Genomic DNA, 16,671 nt, shown 5'->3' on the forward strand with positions numbered 1-16,671 from the left:
TTTTGGGCATAAAAATAAATAGTTTGATATTAGGCTTGTACCCTTCCAAGGGATGTTTACATTGTCATTAGGCTCTTACCCTTCCAAGGGATGTTTACATTGTCATTAGGCTCTTACCCTTCCAAGGGATGTTTACCTTGTCCAAATGTATTACTCTTGGCTTTGATTCTGTAGATGATTGTAAATTAGTTGTTGTTATGATAAGTTTTAAGTAATAATATAGTATAAAATAGTATAAAAGTATAATTATGATAATTATTAGCTATATAAATTCTATTTTTACTAAATTATATATAGTTTTCTTAATACTTTTATTGGAACCGAACACAAAACAAATATGGCCGACACAGGAATTCCCCAATTTCCATCGAGGACGGGAAAACAGCCCCCGTAAAGAATCCGTAAGCTTCAATTTAATACTGATAAAAACTTTTTTGATACATATAACAATATAGATTATGTTAATATACTAAAAGACTGTGAAATATAGTTTATTCATCCGTAATAACAGCAACCAGTTCGTCTACTTAAAGTTTGTCGAACTGGTTGTTCTGTTTGCGGTTGAAATGAAGGTCAAATCCCGTTATTTACTACAGAAAAACATATATATTTTCTGTTCGAAATCAGAAAATGTAATACAGTAAAATATTACCCCTTCATTTATTAATTAAAATGTAATTGTTTACAAGAGCACGCTCTTCATTTACTCCATAACTTTGCATTCCTGCAGCTCTCTTCTTTTTGTACAGTAATTAGGAGGTTCTTTAAATGCTGGGAAAGCAAAAAATTGTAAGATATGGTGCACTACGGGGGGGGAGGGGGAGGGGTTGGTTGAGGATGTACTAAATGGATTGAAACCGACATCGTCAACATAGTCGACCAAATAGAAGTTCGTGTCGTCAGCGTACATTTGGCATACATTCAAAATATAAACTAAATTAAGAATGGAGCACGGTAATTACTCGAAAGTGTCACTATTTGTGAAGTGTATATTTTATATTTGGTAAATAATTGATAATCTCATGAAATTAAAGTGTTTTGTTTAAAGAAACTTTTTTGAGAATGACTAGTTTTCCCAGACGATGTTTTGCTACACTAACGCCATCTATTGACCACTACCTAAGGATGCCTGCCTGCACACTTCCCCCAATGAAAAGTCATACGCTGCAAAAGTAGTCATTCTCATAAACAGTTCCTTTAAAAAATAAGATTTATTGTCTAGTATTTACCAAATAAAATATAAAATTCACAAATAGTAACTCTTTTGAGTAATTGCTCCATTTTCAATTATTTTGAATACATACCAAATGTACGCTGACTTCACGAACTAATCTTTAGTTGACTCTGTTGACGATGTCGGTTCCAGGTCGTTTAGTACCTCCTCAACCAACCCCTCCCTCTCCCCCTCCCCCCACCCCCCTCCCTCTCCCCCCTCCCCCTCCCCCCTCCCCCCTCCCCCTCCTTCTCCCCCTCCCCCCTCCTAGTGCACCATATCTCGCTATTTTTTGCTTTCCCAGCATTTAAAGAACCTCCTAATTACTGTACAAGAAGAGGAGAGCTGCAGGAATGCATAGTTAATGGAGTAAATGGAGAGCGTGCTCTTGTAAACAAATACCAATTAAATATAATGCCGGGAATATTTACGTAGATAATTGTCGTTTTGAAATATATAGAGAAATTTAATGAAAGCTTGTAAGTTAGGCCAATTTCAATAGGTAAATTTCGTTCGTCAGCTTAAGATATTTGTTACTGTAAGTAGGTAATTACTATATGATTACATTTGTTAAATCTCAGGTGAATGGTTTATATTTTTCAATATTAAACTTACCCGATAATCATGTAGCTGTCAACTCTGTTGCCCGACAGAATTCTATGGAGGGATACGCCAGCTATCACAATACTAGAAGGGGGTGTTCTTACCAGCGCCACCTGTGGCCAGGTACTCAAGTACTTCTTGTTGACACCTCCTCAATTATTCCTCTGTCGTGCTTCTGACAAGACGTTCTGGGATACGCTTATGTTCTTGGAGTATTTTCACGACTTTGGTGAAGTATTTCTCTTTGATTTCGGCTGTCGCTTTACTGGAAACTTCTATTTTAGCTTAGTTAGCTTTTGGAATTAATTTGATTATTTTTGGTGACGAAGAGAGTATGAACTCTCGTTCACCTTTCAATGGCCGACCCTTCCCTTAGACGGAAGTGTTGGTGTCTAAGAGAGTATAGACTCTCTTTCTTAATTTTGCTTAACAAAAGTTATAGATTTATTTTATATCTCTCCGCCTCTTATAGGCCTCTTCGATTAACTTCCTTTTATTATAAACTTATTAAGATTAATTTTTATATTTGTTTATATTCGACCTTCCTAATAGTAGGCGGTCTTTTCTTGGTACCGAAGTTAATTATCGTGAGCCCGTCATTTCGGTTTTACCTGTTAACATATTATGCTATTTTAAGGTCTTTGAAAGAATTTCTTTGATAGTCTCGTACTTTTTCAAAGTTGAACTAACGTTTTGTTTGTCTCGGCAGTTGTTGACGTTCAGAACGTTTCAACTTGCACTCTATCGTTACGATAGAGAAAGAATGTTCACGGTTTCACATTGCAGTAAGAGTAACCGTGTCTAGCGTTTTGTTCATTCTTTCTTAACTTAATGGTTTTGATCCTAATAAGGAACTTTTCTTTTTGGGAAATATTTCAGTTTTTTCCTTTAACAATAATATGTTTTAACGATATATATGATTGGGCTCTTCTCTCAGGTTCTAAGTCAAGAGAGAGAGAGAGAGAGAGATAGAGACGGAGGGAGAAAGAGGATAAACGTTTCCCTCAAGCCTGCCAGGCGTACGAGTAACGTCGTTATCGTTTTGCTCTTATCCCTAGTCTCTTTAGGGGAAGAAACTAAACGTTTCTAGAGTGATCTAGTGTTTAGTCTCTTTCCAGCCACTGAATTTTCTTTCATTAGTTTTTTCTGTTACATTGTAATTCTGTTTTCGCAATTACTAACTTTTGAGAAGGATAGAATTGCGTGTTTCAGGTACAAACCACTTAAAGTTTCGAGTTCAGTGAAATAAGTGCAAACAGAAATCAAAGTGATAAGTGATTAGCGCAAAGTATGTCAGTGTTATGCGTGAGGGTACTTTTGTGCGCGCCAGTCGTCCTCCCAGTCCGGGACCTCTTGCAAGCTCCCAAGCCCAGGGGAGAAGCAATGTCGAAGGGCATAAGGGTTCGGCAGGCCTTGATCGGCGCACAGAAGTATCCTCGGTGGTTGTGGGCGTGTCTTACCGAGACCGTCACTCCCACCCGCAGTCGATTGAGCCCTTATTTTGCTCGTCTGCAGAAGAGTTTTAGAGGAGAAAATAAAGGCAGAGTTACGCTGGTCTCAGGTCTCAAGACCTCTTAAACGTAAAGTCCAGACCTATGCCAGACGTACGAAGTAAAGTTCAACAACCCGGCTGCACCCGTTCAGCCTGTGCTGCACCCGCCTGCACTCGCTGCACCCAGTCGCTACACCATCTGCCAGGCGTACGATGTTGTGGACTCTACTACAGTCCATGCAAGCACAGCTTTCGGACTTGATGCGTGAGTGTCGTGCTGAGAGTGTTGCACCTCCTGCACCTGTGGTGCACCAACCTCCTGCACCCGTTCAGCCTGTGCTGCACCCGCCTGCACCGGTGGTGCACCAACCTCCTGCACCCGTTCAGCCTGTGCTGCACCCTCCTGCACCGGTGGTGCACCAACCTCCTGCACCAGTTCAGCCTATGCTGCACCCGCCTGCACCGGTGGTGCACCAACCTCCTGCACCCGTTCAGCCTGTGCTGCACCCGCCTGCACTCGCTGCACCCAGTCGCAGCTCCATCTGCCAGGCGTACGATGTTGAACCACTTTCGGAGTTTGCTGTTCACAGTGTTGTTCAGCCTCAGCCTTCTTTAAGGCAACCCTTGCTTTGGGATCAGGAGAGTTACACTCTTCCTCCTCCTCCCCTTGCTGCTCCTCCAGTGGTGCAACTCTCGGTTGGGGTACAACAACCTCTCCCCTCCGTGAGTCTGTCTGCTCAACCAGCGCTGCACCGAGTTCAACCCTCATCTAGGCAAGCTCATCTACACCATGCACTTGCGCCTCAGGAGCCTCAGCTTGCTAGAACTTTACCTTGTTCTGCGCAGCCTCAACCTTCTCATGCTCCACTCATCTCTCAGGAACAGGAACGGACTACTCCGCCTCCGTCCTCCGCTTAGCTGGTACAATCCTTGGGTGCAACTCTTGCTAGGAGTCAACCTCCTTCACCCTTGCACCTGCCTTCTGCTCCGTCTGTTGTTCAGCCTATGCAGTCTGAACCTCAGGTTTTCCCTCAAGTTGAGGAAACCTCTGTTGTTGTTCCAGCTCGTTCTGACTCTGCTGTTCAGCATACCATGGCCTACATGCTCAGCATTCAGCATGCTCTGCATTCAGCATGCTCTGCATACAACATGCTCTGCATACAGCATGCTCTGCATTCAGCATGCTCTGCATACAGCATACTCTGCATACATCATGCTCTGCATACCTTACCGCATGCTTCTCAACACATCTTGGGTTGTTGCCAACTCACTAGACTGTCAAGCAGTTTCATAACGTTGCCTTCTAGTCTGCTGCTTTGCACCAGTGAACCCTCACTCAGAGAACTTAGCTTTTCTAGGATAAGGTCCCTGTAGATGAGAAAGTTCTTTTCTCCCTCCTTCTGATATTCCCTTGAGGACTCTGTCATTTGGAGGGAGCCTTTAGCTGCATAACCTCTTATGGACTTTTATTTAAGCATAACATGCTTACAGGGAAGGTAATGGTTACACTTCAGCCGCTAATCCCGTCTGTTACCACACCTGCTCCCATAGACCTTGAGCTGTGTTGCATGACATGCAGTCCAAGCTTAGTCCTTGTTAGAGGATTTTTTTGTTTACGGAGTCAATGTGTCACGGGGAAGACGTTCAACAACCAACAGAAGGGACTTGTTGTGACGCAGTGGGCAACCTCAGCAACCCGTTAAGGAGTTGTCTGTACGACCCAGACAGTCTAGACAGATTCGGGTTGTCACTGTACTTCCTCGCTTGCCCATGATTGACAGTTTACAGACTGTGCAGCAGTATCATGATCTTGTGTCCGGCTCCGTCAGACGACTGGCTTTTAAGAGCTCCCTCAAGTCGTCGCTGTCTGGAGATTTTCAAATGGACTATGGATCTGACCAAGGAACTGGGCCTCCTGGTCAATTTTGAGGAGTCTCAGCTCGTTCCATCCCAGACCATTGTCTCCTTGGGTATGGATCTTCAGAGTCGAGCTTTTCGGACTTGTCCGTCGGCCCCAAGGATCTTCCAAGCCCTAGAATGCATCCAGAGCATGCTGAGAAGGAACCGATGCTTAGTCAGGCAGTGGATGAGTCTAACAGGGACACTTTCATCGCTGGCCCTGTTCATCGAGTTAGGGAGACTCCACCTCCGCCCCCTTCAGTATCATCTAGCTGCTCACTGGATAAAGGACATGACGCTAGAGACGGGCTCAGTCCCTGTTTCCGAAGAGATGAGGTCTACTCTAACGTGGTGGAAGAACAGCATTCTTCTCAAGGAAGGTCTACCATTGGCTGTTCAGTCCTCCGACCACCGTCTCTTCTCGGACGCATCGGACACGGGCTGGGGTGCGACACTGGACGGACAGGAATGCTCGGGAACATGGAATCAGGAGCAAAGGACACTTCACATCTATTGCAAGGAGTTGTTGGCAGTTCATTTGGCCTTGATAAACTTCAAGTCCCTCCAGCTTAACAAGGTGGTGGAGGTGAATTCCGACTACACCACAGCCTTGGCTTACATCTCCAAGCAGGGAGGGACTCATTCGAGGAAGTTGTTCGAGATCGCAAGGGACCTCCTCATTTGGTCAAAAGATCGAAAGCTCACGCTGGTAACGAGGCTCATTCAGGGCGATATGAATGTCATGGCAGATCGCCTCAGCCGGAAGGGTCAGGTCTTCCCCACAGAATGTTTGCAGCAGACTTTGGGCCCTGTGGCATCAGCCAACCATAGATCTATTCGCTACCTCGATGACCAAGAGGCTCCTCTTGTATTGTTCTCCGATTCCAGACCCAGCAGCAGTTCGCGTGGATGCCTTTCTGCTGGATTGGTCCCATCTCAACCTGTATGCATTCCCGCCGTTCAAGATTGTCAACAGGGTACTTCAGAAGTTCGCCTCTCACAAAGGGACACGGCTGACGTTGGTTGCTCCCCTCTGGCCCGCGAGAGAATGTTTCACTGAGGTACTGCAATGGCTGGTCGACGTTCCCAGGACTCTTCCTCCTAGAGTGGACCTTCTGCGTCAACCTCACGTAAAGAAGGTACTCCCAACCTCCACGCTCTTCGTCTGACTGCCTTCAGACTATCGAAAGACTCTCAAGAGCTAGAGGCTTTTCGAAGGAGGCAGCCAGAGCGATTGCCAGAGCAAGGACGACATCCACTCTCAGAGTCTATCAGTCTTTATGGGAAGTCTTCCGAAGCTGGTGCAAGGCCAATGCAGTTTTCCTCAACCAGTACCAATGTAACCCAGATTGCTGACTTCCTGTTACATCTAAGGAACGTAAGCTCCCTATCAGCTCCTACGATCAAGGGTTACAGAAGTTTGTTGGCAGCGGTTTTCCGCCACAGAGGCTTGGATCTTTCCTCCAACAAAGATCTACAGGACCTCTTAGGTCTTTTGAGACCTCAAAGGAACGTCGGTTGTCCACTCCAGGCTGGAATCTAGACGTGGTCCTAAGGTTCCTAATGTCATCAGGATTTGAACCGCTCCAATCAGCCTCTTTTAAGGACCTCACATTAAAAAACTCTTTTCCTCGTGTGCTTAGCAACAGGTAAAAGAGTAAGTGAGATCCACGCCTTCAGCAGGAACATAGGTTTCACATCTGAAACGGCTACATGTTCCTTGCGGCTCGGTTTTTTTGGCTAAAACGAGCTTCCTTCCCGTCCTTGCCCTAAGTCGTTCGAGATCCCAAGCCTGTCCAACATGGTGGGGAACGAACTAGAGAGAGTACTTTGCCCTGTTAGAGCTCTTAAGTACTATTTAAGAAGGTCAAAACCATTACGAGGACAATCAGAAGCCTTATGGTGTGCTATCAAGAAGCCTTCTCTACCAATGTCTAAGAACTCAGTTTCTTACTACATCAGGCTTCTGATTAGAGAAGCAAATTCTCATCTGAAGGAAGAAGACCTTGCTTTGCTGAAGGTAAGGACACATGAAGTGAGAGCTGTGGCTACTTCAGTGGCCTTCAAACAGAACCGTTCTCTGCAGAGTGTTATGGATGCAACCTATTGGAGAAGCAAGTCAGTGTTCGCATCATTCTATCTCAAAGATGTCCAGTCTCTTTACGAGTACTGCTACACCCTGGGTCCATTCGTAGCAACGGATGCAGTAGTAGGCGAGGGCTCAGCCACTACATTCCCATAATTCCATAACTTTTTAACCTTTCTCTTGAATACTTTTTATGGGTTGTTCGGTCGGCTAAGAAGCCTTCCACATCCTTGTTGATTTGGCGGGTGGTCAATTCTTTCTTGAGAAGCGCCGAGGTTAAAGGTTGTGATGAGGTCCTTTAGTATGGGTTGCAGCCCTGTATACTTTAGCACCTTTGGGTTGATTCAGCCTCCAAGAGGAACGCTGCGCTCAGTAAGGAAGACGAACTTAAAAAAGAGACAGAGTAACGGTTCAATTCGACTTCCTTACCAGGTACTTATTATTTCATTGTTATTTGAGATAACTGTTATATGAAATATGGGATACTTAGCTATCCTTTAATCTTGTACACTGGTTTTCACCCACCCCCCTGGGTGTGAATCAGCTACATGATTATCGGGTAAGTTTAATATTGAAAAATGTTATTTTCATTAGTAAAATAAATTTTTGAATATACTTACCCGATAATCATGATTTAATTGACCCTCCCTTCCTCCCCATAGAGAACCAGTGGGACCGAGGAATAATTGAGGAGGTGTCAACAAGAAGTACTTGAGTACCTGGCCACAGGTGGCGCTGGTAAGAACACCCCCTTCTAGTATTGTGATAGCTGGCGTATCCCTCCATAGAATTCTGTCGGGCAACAGAGTTGACAGCTACATGATTATCGGGTAAGTATATTCAAAAATTTATTTTACTAATGAAAATAACATTTTACTGTAAGTATTGTTTACATAACCTGGTTAAATCATGAATATGCTAATTTTATTTCCACCTTAACCTGTTTTGTATAACTGTTACCTTAGGCTAGGCTAATCTTAAGGTGGGCTGAACTATCGAGTGTGCCCCCAGTGTAAGCTTAACTTTAGGGTAAATATGCTACAATTATGTTAGGAATGAGGATAATCCTTGTGATCTATGGGTGTATGTATGATAGCTGTTATTTTCGGTTGAATTTATGTTTGTGTCTGTGTTTGTAACTTAAGGACCTTCAGTACTATAGAAAGAATCACTATTATACTAATTAATCTACATTGGCTGCCAAGTAAAGCGAGGATTGAGTTTAAAACGTGTACAATAACCCACCAAGCTATCAGAACCGAACGTCCAAAATATCCAAGAGAATTTCTACATATTGTACAGCCAACAAATCGTCCTGACACGAGAATAGTTACAAATGGTTTCAAACTATTAGAACCTAGATATATGTCTACTGTAGGCTCTAGAGCCTTTAAATATGCTGCCCCGAGACTGCACAAGAAGCTCCCACGAGACATGCGAATAATTGAAGATTTGTTCCGTAACTGGAATACAAACCTACGCTATTCATTTTGGGGTATTACTTTCTGGGAAGCTGAAATGACGAGCCATTAAAATTTAGCGAGGGTTAACTACCCATACCGCTAAGTAGGGGCCTAGCTTGCTACCGTTCCCACTCACACACCGGTGATTTAGCTCACTTACTTTTGGCTCGGATGGAGACCGGTTGTAACCGCTCTTCCTCCTCGCCTATTTTGGACTGCCATTAATTTTTATTTGTTCCATAACCAAAATACAAACCACGCTATTTACATAGGGTATTACTTTCGGCGTAGCTGAAATGAAGAGCCATTAGATTTTAACAAGGGTTAAACTACCCCCGCGCTAGTTAGCACGGGGGTAGGGGAGGGGTAGCTAGCTACCCCTCCCCCCCACACACTGGTAAGCTGCCCCACTTCACTTTTGGCTCGGACGATGAACAGACTTCTCTGTCCCATCCTCGCATGGCAGCCATTAATGTTTTGTCTTTACAGTACTTAATTACTTACCTTTCTTATACTTAATATATATGTAAACATTCTTATGTTTATGTATATATTTGAGTATAGAAATACAGTAAGTTTCCTTTTCAGTGTTTGTGCTGTGTGTGTGTGTAGGAAGTCCACTCAATTGTACGACAACATCTCCGTGTGGTCCCAGGCTCCCACGATGACATTTCATGGGTCGCGATCTCTCCCTTGGTCCTTCGATCTCCCTTCGGCGTGCGCCGTGGGGAATCGTCGTCGCTGGACTTTATTTATTCATCTGTTTCTCCGCTGTTCCTCCTTTCCTACGGGGAACTTGGTCTATCAGCGTAGGGAACTTGGGAGTTTAGTTTGACTACGGTCTCTCTCTCTCTCTCTCCTTGAGGTCGTTCACCCTTTTATTACTACTACGTATTACGGTAGCTTCCTTCCCGTTGCGGGTTGAGTTGCTACTCCGTTTATTTTGTCTCAATTATTTTTAAACAAATCTAATTGTATTTGTTAACTTTTCAGCTTCTGTGTAGAACACTTCCCTTCAGGGTTCATTTGTTCTTACTATTAGGGAACATTCTTAGATGAATTACATAATTATAATTGTTATAATTCTGTTTTGTTACAGTTCTCCGCCTTCCCCCCTTCCCGTGATTTTCAGTGGGGGAGGAGGGCGCATTCCTGGTGCGTAATTCTTATGTTCTTTTCCCTCAGGGGTTCCTCTTCGGAGTTCCCCCGGGGAATAAATGTCAACTAATTATTTTATTTTCACAGTTAACTATCCACTTTTTCGTTTGCCTAATGTGCCAACGAAGCAGAGCTGTCCTGTTGGGGCCTGGGGAGTCTGCTGTTGCCGCCTCCTCTACGACTTCGTCATGGGCGTGTTCCCTTCTCCTAGAAGTTCTCCCATGACAACTGTCAGGTCCTTAGTTCATTTAGAACGCTCAGGAGGTTCGCTTCCATGGGTGGGTAACTTCCCTTCTGAGGGAGGTTCCCTTCCCAGGTATGAGTTTTTTCCCCATCTGGGGGGGGCAACTTCTCTTACCTTAATAATTCCTGGTTGGTTTTTCCCGGGTTCTCGGGCGGTTCCTCTTGGTGCTGAGCGACTGCTTTTGTAACCATTCTCTAGGGGCTGAGCAGTTGCAAGGCCGGACCATGGAATTCGTGCGATTATGCTCTTGGTGCTGAGCGATCGCACTTGCAGCTACGCTCAAAGGGCTAGGCAGCTGCAGGAGCTCCTCTTCGGAGGGTTTCTCTTTATGGTCAGCTTGCTGATCCAACGGCCCTAAGGGGCGCCTTCATCAGTTCTTCTGGTCTCTTCTACAAAGTGTTCTCCTCTCTCGTTCACGAGAAGGACACTCATAGAGACACCTCTTCGGAGGACTCCCCTGCTGTTGTTGCTGAAGGCTCAGTTCTCCCCTCCGAACATCCTTCGAGGGGGCAGCTGAGTCCAACGATCTCTCCTTCGAGTGTCTCTCCCCCTCGGGGGAGTTCACTAACAGAGACTCCTCTTCGGAGGACTGATGATGGTGCTCCTGTTCGTGGTCGTCTTCATCTTCAGCCGCAGAGGATCCTCCTCGACGAGAACAGACCGTTACAGCTGCTTTGCTAGACCTTTCGGCAGATCGTTCGCGATCTCCGACACCTGCCAGACCTTCTTGTCTTTCATCTCTGTTCCTGGACGCAGATACGCAGTGGGCGCCACTCCACCCCGTTTTCCGACGGGCACCGGTCCCTTCGGGGCTAAGGGCTTATCTCACAATGTGAGTAAGTCCCTTAGTGCCAGGTTTTTTTACCTGTAGCGCGCAGTAGTTTGCAAATACTCTCCTGCTGTAGACCAGTCTTCTGCTGAATCAACACTCCAGCGATCTCCTGTAGCCGAGTCTCGCTGTAGATCTCCTGATCGCCAACGCTTCTGGGACCTTCTGTGCGGCTACGCGCTTTGTGCAGCTACGGTCTCCTGAACGCCCACGATCGCCTGCTCGCCGGCGCACATCTGATCGTCCTTTTCTGATGTGCGCAATGTGCGCCGACGTTCGCCCTCGCGCCCACGATCTCCGGATCTGGGCGCAAGCAGAGAGATTATTTCTTTACTGAACTCCACGTTCACCTGCTCGCCAGCGCGCATCTGCGCCCCTTTTCCTGATGTGCGCCAACGTTTGCCCACGCGCCCACGATCTTCGGATCTGGGCGCAGGCAAGGAGTTTATTCCTTCGCCTCCTCGCCGACGATCTCTCTGGTTCTGCACCTTCGCTGATATCGTCTGGCCGCGCATATCTTCTGGCCACGCAACTACGCGCCTACGATCTCCCGGTTCCTGCCTAGTCGCGCGCAGTTCAAGCAGTTCCTACGCTAGCGCACAGGCGCTCACAGGTTCTTCTGGACTCGCAGCGCCCTTCTGAAGTTTCGCGCCAAGCGCGCCCGCGCACGGTTCCAGTTCCAGCGCGCCAACGCGCCAGCACGCTTCCACTTCACACCGTGCCGCCCAGGAGACACCTAAGCTAGCGCACGGGCGCTCACAGGCGCCCAGCGATCTCATAAGCGCCCGCGCGATTCTTCGCCTGCGCGCAATCGTTTTCAACGCTTCAATCGTCGTAGGTTTCTTACGCTCCTTACGCTCCCACGGGTTAACTCTCCTGTACGTGATCGGTCGCTACGTGCCACCGCTCACCAACGCTCGCCAACGCGCCAACGCTTGCGCCTTCGCCCGCCTACGAGCCATCGCTCGCTTACGCGCCATCGGTCTCACGGCCGCCTGCGCTCGCCCTTACGACCGCGCGCCCACACACCAGGGCGCCCACGCGCATGCGTGCCTGCGCACCTGCGCACCCATGTTCGCCCGTGCGCGAACCAATGGTTTCCCATCGCGTGAGCGCCAGCGCGATTCCCGCCAGCGAGCCATCGCTCGCCAAAACGCGCCATCGGTCTCCCGACCGCCAGCGCTCGCCCTTACAACCGTGCTCGCTCTCACCTGCACGCTCTCGCCCACGTTCACCCGCACGCGAACCAACGATTTACCGTTGCAAAAGCGCCAGGGCGATTTCGACCGTGATTCCCGTCGGGTTTTTGCAACACGGGCAACCTGGCGAGTCTTCTGGAGCGCGTACTTCCAGATCACGATCTTCACCCCGTAAACGCAGAACATGGCACGTGCAAGAGCAGGAAGAATCTTTAGAGAGGTCTGGGCAACATTCTTCTCCTTCTTTTCAGGCAGGCCCCATCATCTCTTCTTCTCAGGATCGTTCGATTTCCTTCTCCCCAGCGGGAGTCGCTGACACTGCATCTGTCAGCCATCAGCAGAGGAGGTACTTCGAGATCATGGGGAAACCTGGTTTAGCCCTTCCTCTCTACCATTCCTTGGAAGGGGGCTTACTAGGGAGTTTTTCTCTCGAGAAATTCTTCGCCCGGCAGGTGACATTCTCGACTTCGGAGATCTTAAGCCAGGAGAAAGCCTCAAAGTGTGCCATGCGGGCCACTTCATGGCTGGTCATCTGGCTTGGATCTCTGGGCATCCTGTTGCGATACGAAAATTTTTCCAAGGAGAGCTTCATGAAGGTCATGGAACTTTCCTCCTCTCGGGCACGAGCACCATCGTTTCCCGGCTCACCAAGTTTCGAACTTGTGGGCAAACTGGATGTTGAAGCATTGAGATTCAGTGACCGAGAGGTTCCTCTCGGAAGTCCCAACCATGGATGTTGGCAAGCTCAGACACTCTTCCATCCTTGGAAAGACCTTGTTTTGAGCCCAAGGACTGGGAACGGACAGCTGAGAGGTGGAGAAAGTCGAATCACGATTCGCTCCTCCAAAGGCGCTTACATCCAGACCCTACAAGCCTCCAGCTCCTCAACAACAACAGCCTCGTCAGCCTAGGACATCGGAACCGGCCCCGGCAGCTAAGACAAGGTATCAAAACAGCAGCCCCCTCCTGTCAGAGACAAGAAGGGCGGGAAGTCCTCCTGGGGAGGCAATAATCCTAGAGGGAGCGGCCGAGGCCGCAAACGCTAGGATTGGCAACCCCCCTGCATGGTCCCCAGTGGGGGGATGCCTAAGGTTGCGTGCTCAGGTGGCAGCAACTCGGGGCCGATTCCTGCACGATCTCCTTGATCAGCCAAGGATATCGCGTCCCGTTCTTTACATCTCTACCTCCACTGACAGCGAATCCAGTGTCGCTGAGCTCCTATGCCATGGGATTGGCAAAGGGGCTAGCCCTTCGGGCAGAAGTCGAAACCATGCTCAAGAAGGATGCTCTCCAAAAGGTCATCGACGGCTCCCCCCCGGCTTCTTCAGTCGACACTTTCTTGTAAGAAAGCGTCTGAAGGCTGGAGACCTGTCTCGACCTCTCAGCCCCGAACAAGTTTGTCGAACAAACTTCGTTCAGCGTGGAACAGCAGAGTCGATCAGGTTTGTAGTGAGACCACAAGATTTCATGTGCTCACTGGATCTGAAGGACGGGTACTTCCAGATCCCAATCCATCCGTCTTCCAGGAAGTACTTGAAATTCAGCCTAGACAACAATAATATACCAGTTCAAGGTGCTGTGTTTTGATCTCTCCACAGCACCGCAGGTGTCCACCAGAATGTTCACCCTGTTATCTTCATGGCCACACAGGAGCGGCATCCGTCTCCTTCGCTTTCGGGATGACTGGCTAACCCAGGCAGTCTCGGAATCGACCCTTCCTCAACACCGAGACAAGCTTCTGGGACTTTGCCAAGATCTAGGGATCATGGTAATTCTCGAGAAGTCTTCTCTGCTTCCATCTCGACAACTGGGATATCTAGGCATGATATTAGACTCCAATCTCCAAGCCTTCTTATCAGATGACAGGATAGCAAGGCTGAGGAGAGTCGCAGAACCTTTCTTCAGACGAGGAGAGCTTCCAGCCCAGTCTTGGTTATGCCTCCTAGGTCACCTTTCCTCCTTGGCCAGGCTAGTTCTAACGGACGCCTCAGGATGAGATCCCTGCTTTGGCGGCCCAAGTCCCGGTGGAATCAAGACACGATTCCCCGGACATTCTGGTCCCTTTGGGACCTGCGGAATGAATGGACCTGCAGTGGTAGTTGACCTACGGAAACCTTTGCAAGGGAATGGATCTTCTCGTCCTTCCTCCGCATTTGATGCTGTTCTCGGACTCGTCAAAACAAGGGGGGGCCCACGTTCTGAATCAGGCCCATGGTCAGAACCAGAAGGGTACCTCCACATCAATCTGCTAGGAATGAAGGCCGTATTCTGGCCCTTCAACACTTCCAACAGACCCTGGCAAGTCACCCCGTGAAAGACAACTCCACGGTAGTGGCTTTTTTCAACAAGCAGGTAGGTACCTTTTCATAACAGCTTTCTCATCTTGCAGTAGAGATACTGAGATGAACCGAAGTCCACTCAATACCCTATCGGCTCGCTTCATTCCGGGCAAAGGAATGTGCTCTCCGACAGTCTGAGCAGGGCCTCACAGATAGAGAGTACCGAGTGGTCTTCGCCCCCCCCCCCCCCCTGGTAGCCAACAAGTCCTGTCCTTGTGGATCTGTTTACGACAGCCTTGAATTTCAAGCTGCCACTGTACTACTCCCAGTCCCAGACCCCAAGGCACTCTGGCAAGATGTCTTCCTACAATGGTGGGACATCATCGACGTCTACGTCTTCCCACCATTCTGTCTGTTGAGAATGGGGCTCAACAAGACCAGGCTATCGGTCAACCTGTCGATGACTCTGATAGCTCCGCTGCGGCATCATGCAGAGTGGTTCCCGGAACTTCTGCATCTCCTGACGGAACTCCTGAGAGAGCTACCCCCACAACATGAGCTACTCAAACAACCACAGTGCAACATCTACCACAAGCCGTAGCATTGCTTCGGCTTCACGCCAGGGACCATCCAGCATCTCCTCACAGAGAGAGGCGTTCTGCAACAAGTTGCGGAGCAGATGTCTCGACACCTGCGAAAGTCATCTGCAGGGGTCTACCAGGTGAAGTGAAGAGTCTTCTGTGGTTGGTGTCGTGGGAGAGGTACCTCTCCCCTTGATGCCACTATTCCAGCAATAGCGGAGTTATTGTATATCGGCGGGAGGAAATGCGCCTTTCGCTCTTGGCGGTGGAAGCCTATCACTCAGCCTTAAGCCTGGCCTTCAGGCTGAAAGGAATAGACATTTCCTCCTCGCTGGATCTTTCTTCGCTCATACGAAACTATGAACTTACCTGCCCCCAGTCGGAAATGAGACCTCCTCCATGGAACTTGGTTCGGGCTCTTAGGGCTCTTAAGAGATCTCCTTGCGAACCATTACGCCAGGCTTCTGATCGTCACCTGTCTTGGAAGACGGTGCTCCTGCTCGCTCTGGCCTCGACCAAGCGTGTCAGCGAACTTCATGGTCTCTCGTACGACGTTGCCCATTCAAGAGAATAGGTGGAGGTAACGTTCAGGTTCGTCCCTGAGTTGGTTACTAGACTCAAAATCTTGGAGTCCCGGACCTTCGGTTCGACTCCTTCAGGATTTCGAGTCTCCGTTCTGTAACAGATGACCCAGACCTTCTCCTACTATGCCCAGTAAGGAGTCGGAGAGGTTATCTTAAAGAACAGCTGCAGTTCGTCCTCACATGCAAGCCCTGTTTGGGAGCACACGAAGGACGGAGAGGAGGGTCATCAAGAATGCCTTTTCAGCCTAGATTCAAAGGGTCATCTATCATGCCCTGAATCCAGACCCTTTTCCATCACGTCGCCTTAGAGCACACGATGTCAGAGGCATCGCAACGTCCCTGGCCTTCAAGAGGAACTACTCTGTGACGCAGGTGCTACAAACTGGAGTCTGGAAGCGTCAAACGACCTTCACAGCCCACTACCTGCAGGACGTGACCCACAGGAGCCTCGATACGTTTTCTATCGGCCCTGTGGTGGCTACACAACAGCTGGTCTAACCTCAGGCTCCTTAATGGACAGGTAGCAGAAGGTTGAGGGCATTGTTACCCAGTTTTAGACTGCATGAATGAAAGTAGTATGTCTGGCCCTTACTTCTTTCTTCATCCTCCCCTCTCTTGGGGACAGCAGCATCCTGGGTTCTCTGCATAGCTGACCTTAAACCTCTGCAGGTAAACCATGCTTCCTTGTGTTCCTAGTATTAATACTGTCGCGTCCCCCATACCCTGACGAGGTGGTATTGGGTACGTCCTAGCCTAGAATTCCAGGTAAAGGACTTCAGGTCGACTTCCTAGGACAAGTCACACTTCTTCCCTCCACACACAAGCTTATGTAGGCCGCGCGTTTCTTGTGTACCAAGAAACTTGCGAGGTGTAGGGACTCTTTTTCTCGAGTGCTGCTCACTCGGATTCTGAGTCCCCAGGTAAGCCAAAGCCAGTAAGGCTGGGGACTTTCCACCCTTCCTAAGGTTAGGTAAGTCACCCCATGTAAATAGCGTGGTTTGTATTTCGGTCATGGAACAAATGACAAATTCGGAGATAATT

The 16,671-nt window shown here is 48.2% G+C and overlaps 1 long non-coding RNA gene across 1 annotated transcript in view; it reads left to right on the forward strand.

Moving 5' to 3' along the window:
- Nucleotides 1-254: 254 nt before the first annotated feature.
- Nucleotides 255-16,671, forward strand: part of LOC137624315 (uncharacterized) — a 36,095-nt gene continuing 19,678 nt past the window's right edge. Inside the window, exon 1 of the long non-coding RNA XR_011040717.1 lies at nucleotides 255-401. This is a non-coding gene — a long non-coding RNA (uncharacterized lncRNA). The remainder of the gene's footprint in view (nucleotides 402-16,671) is intronic.

This window comes from Palaemon carinicauda, chromosome 31 (genome assembly GCF_036898095.1).
Source record: "Palaemon carinicauda isolate YSFRI2023 chromosome 31, ASM3689809v2, whole genome shotgun sequence".
NCBI lineage: Eukaryota > Metazoa > Arthropoda > Malacostraca > Decapoda > Palaemonidae > Palaemon > Palaemon carinicauda.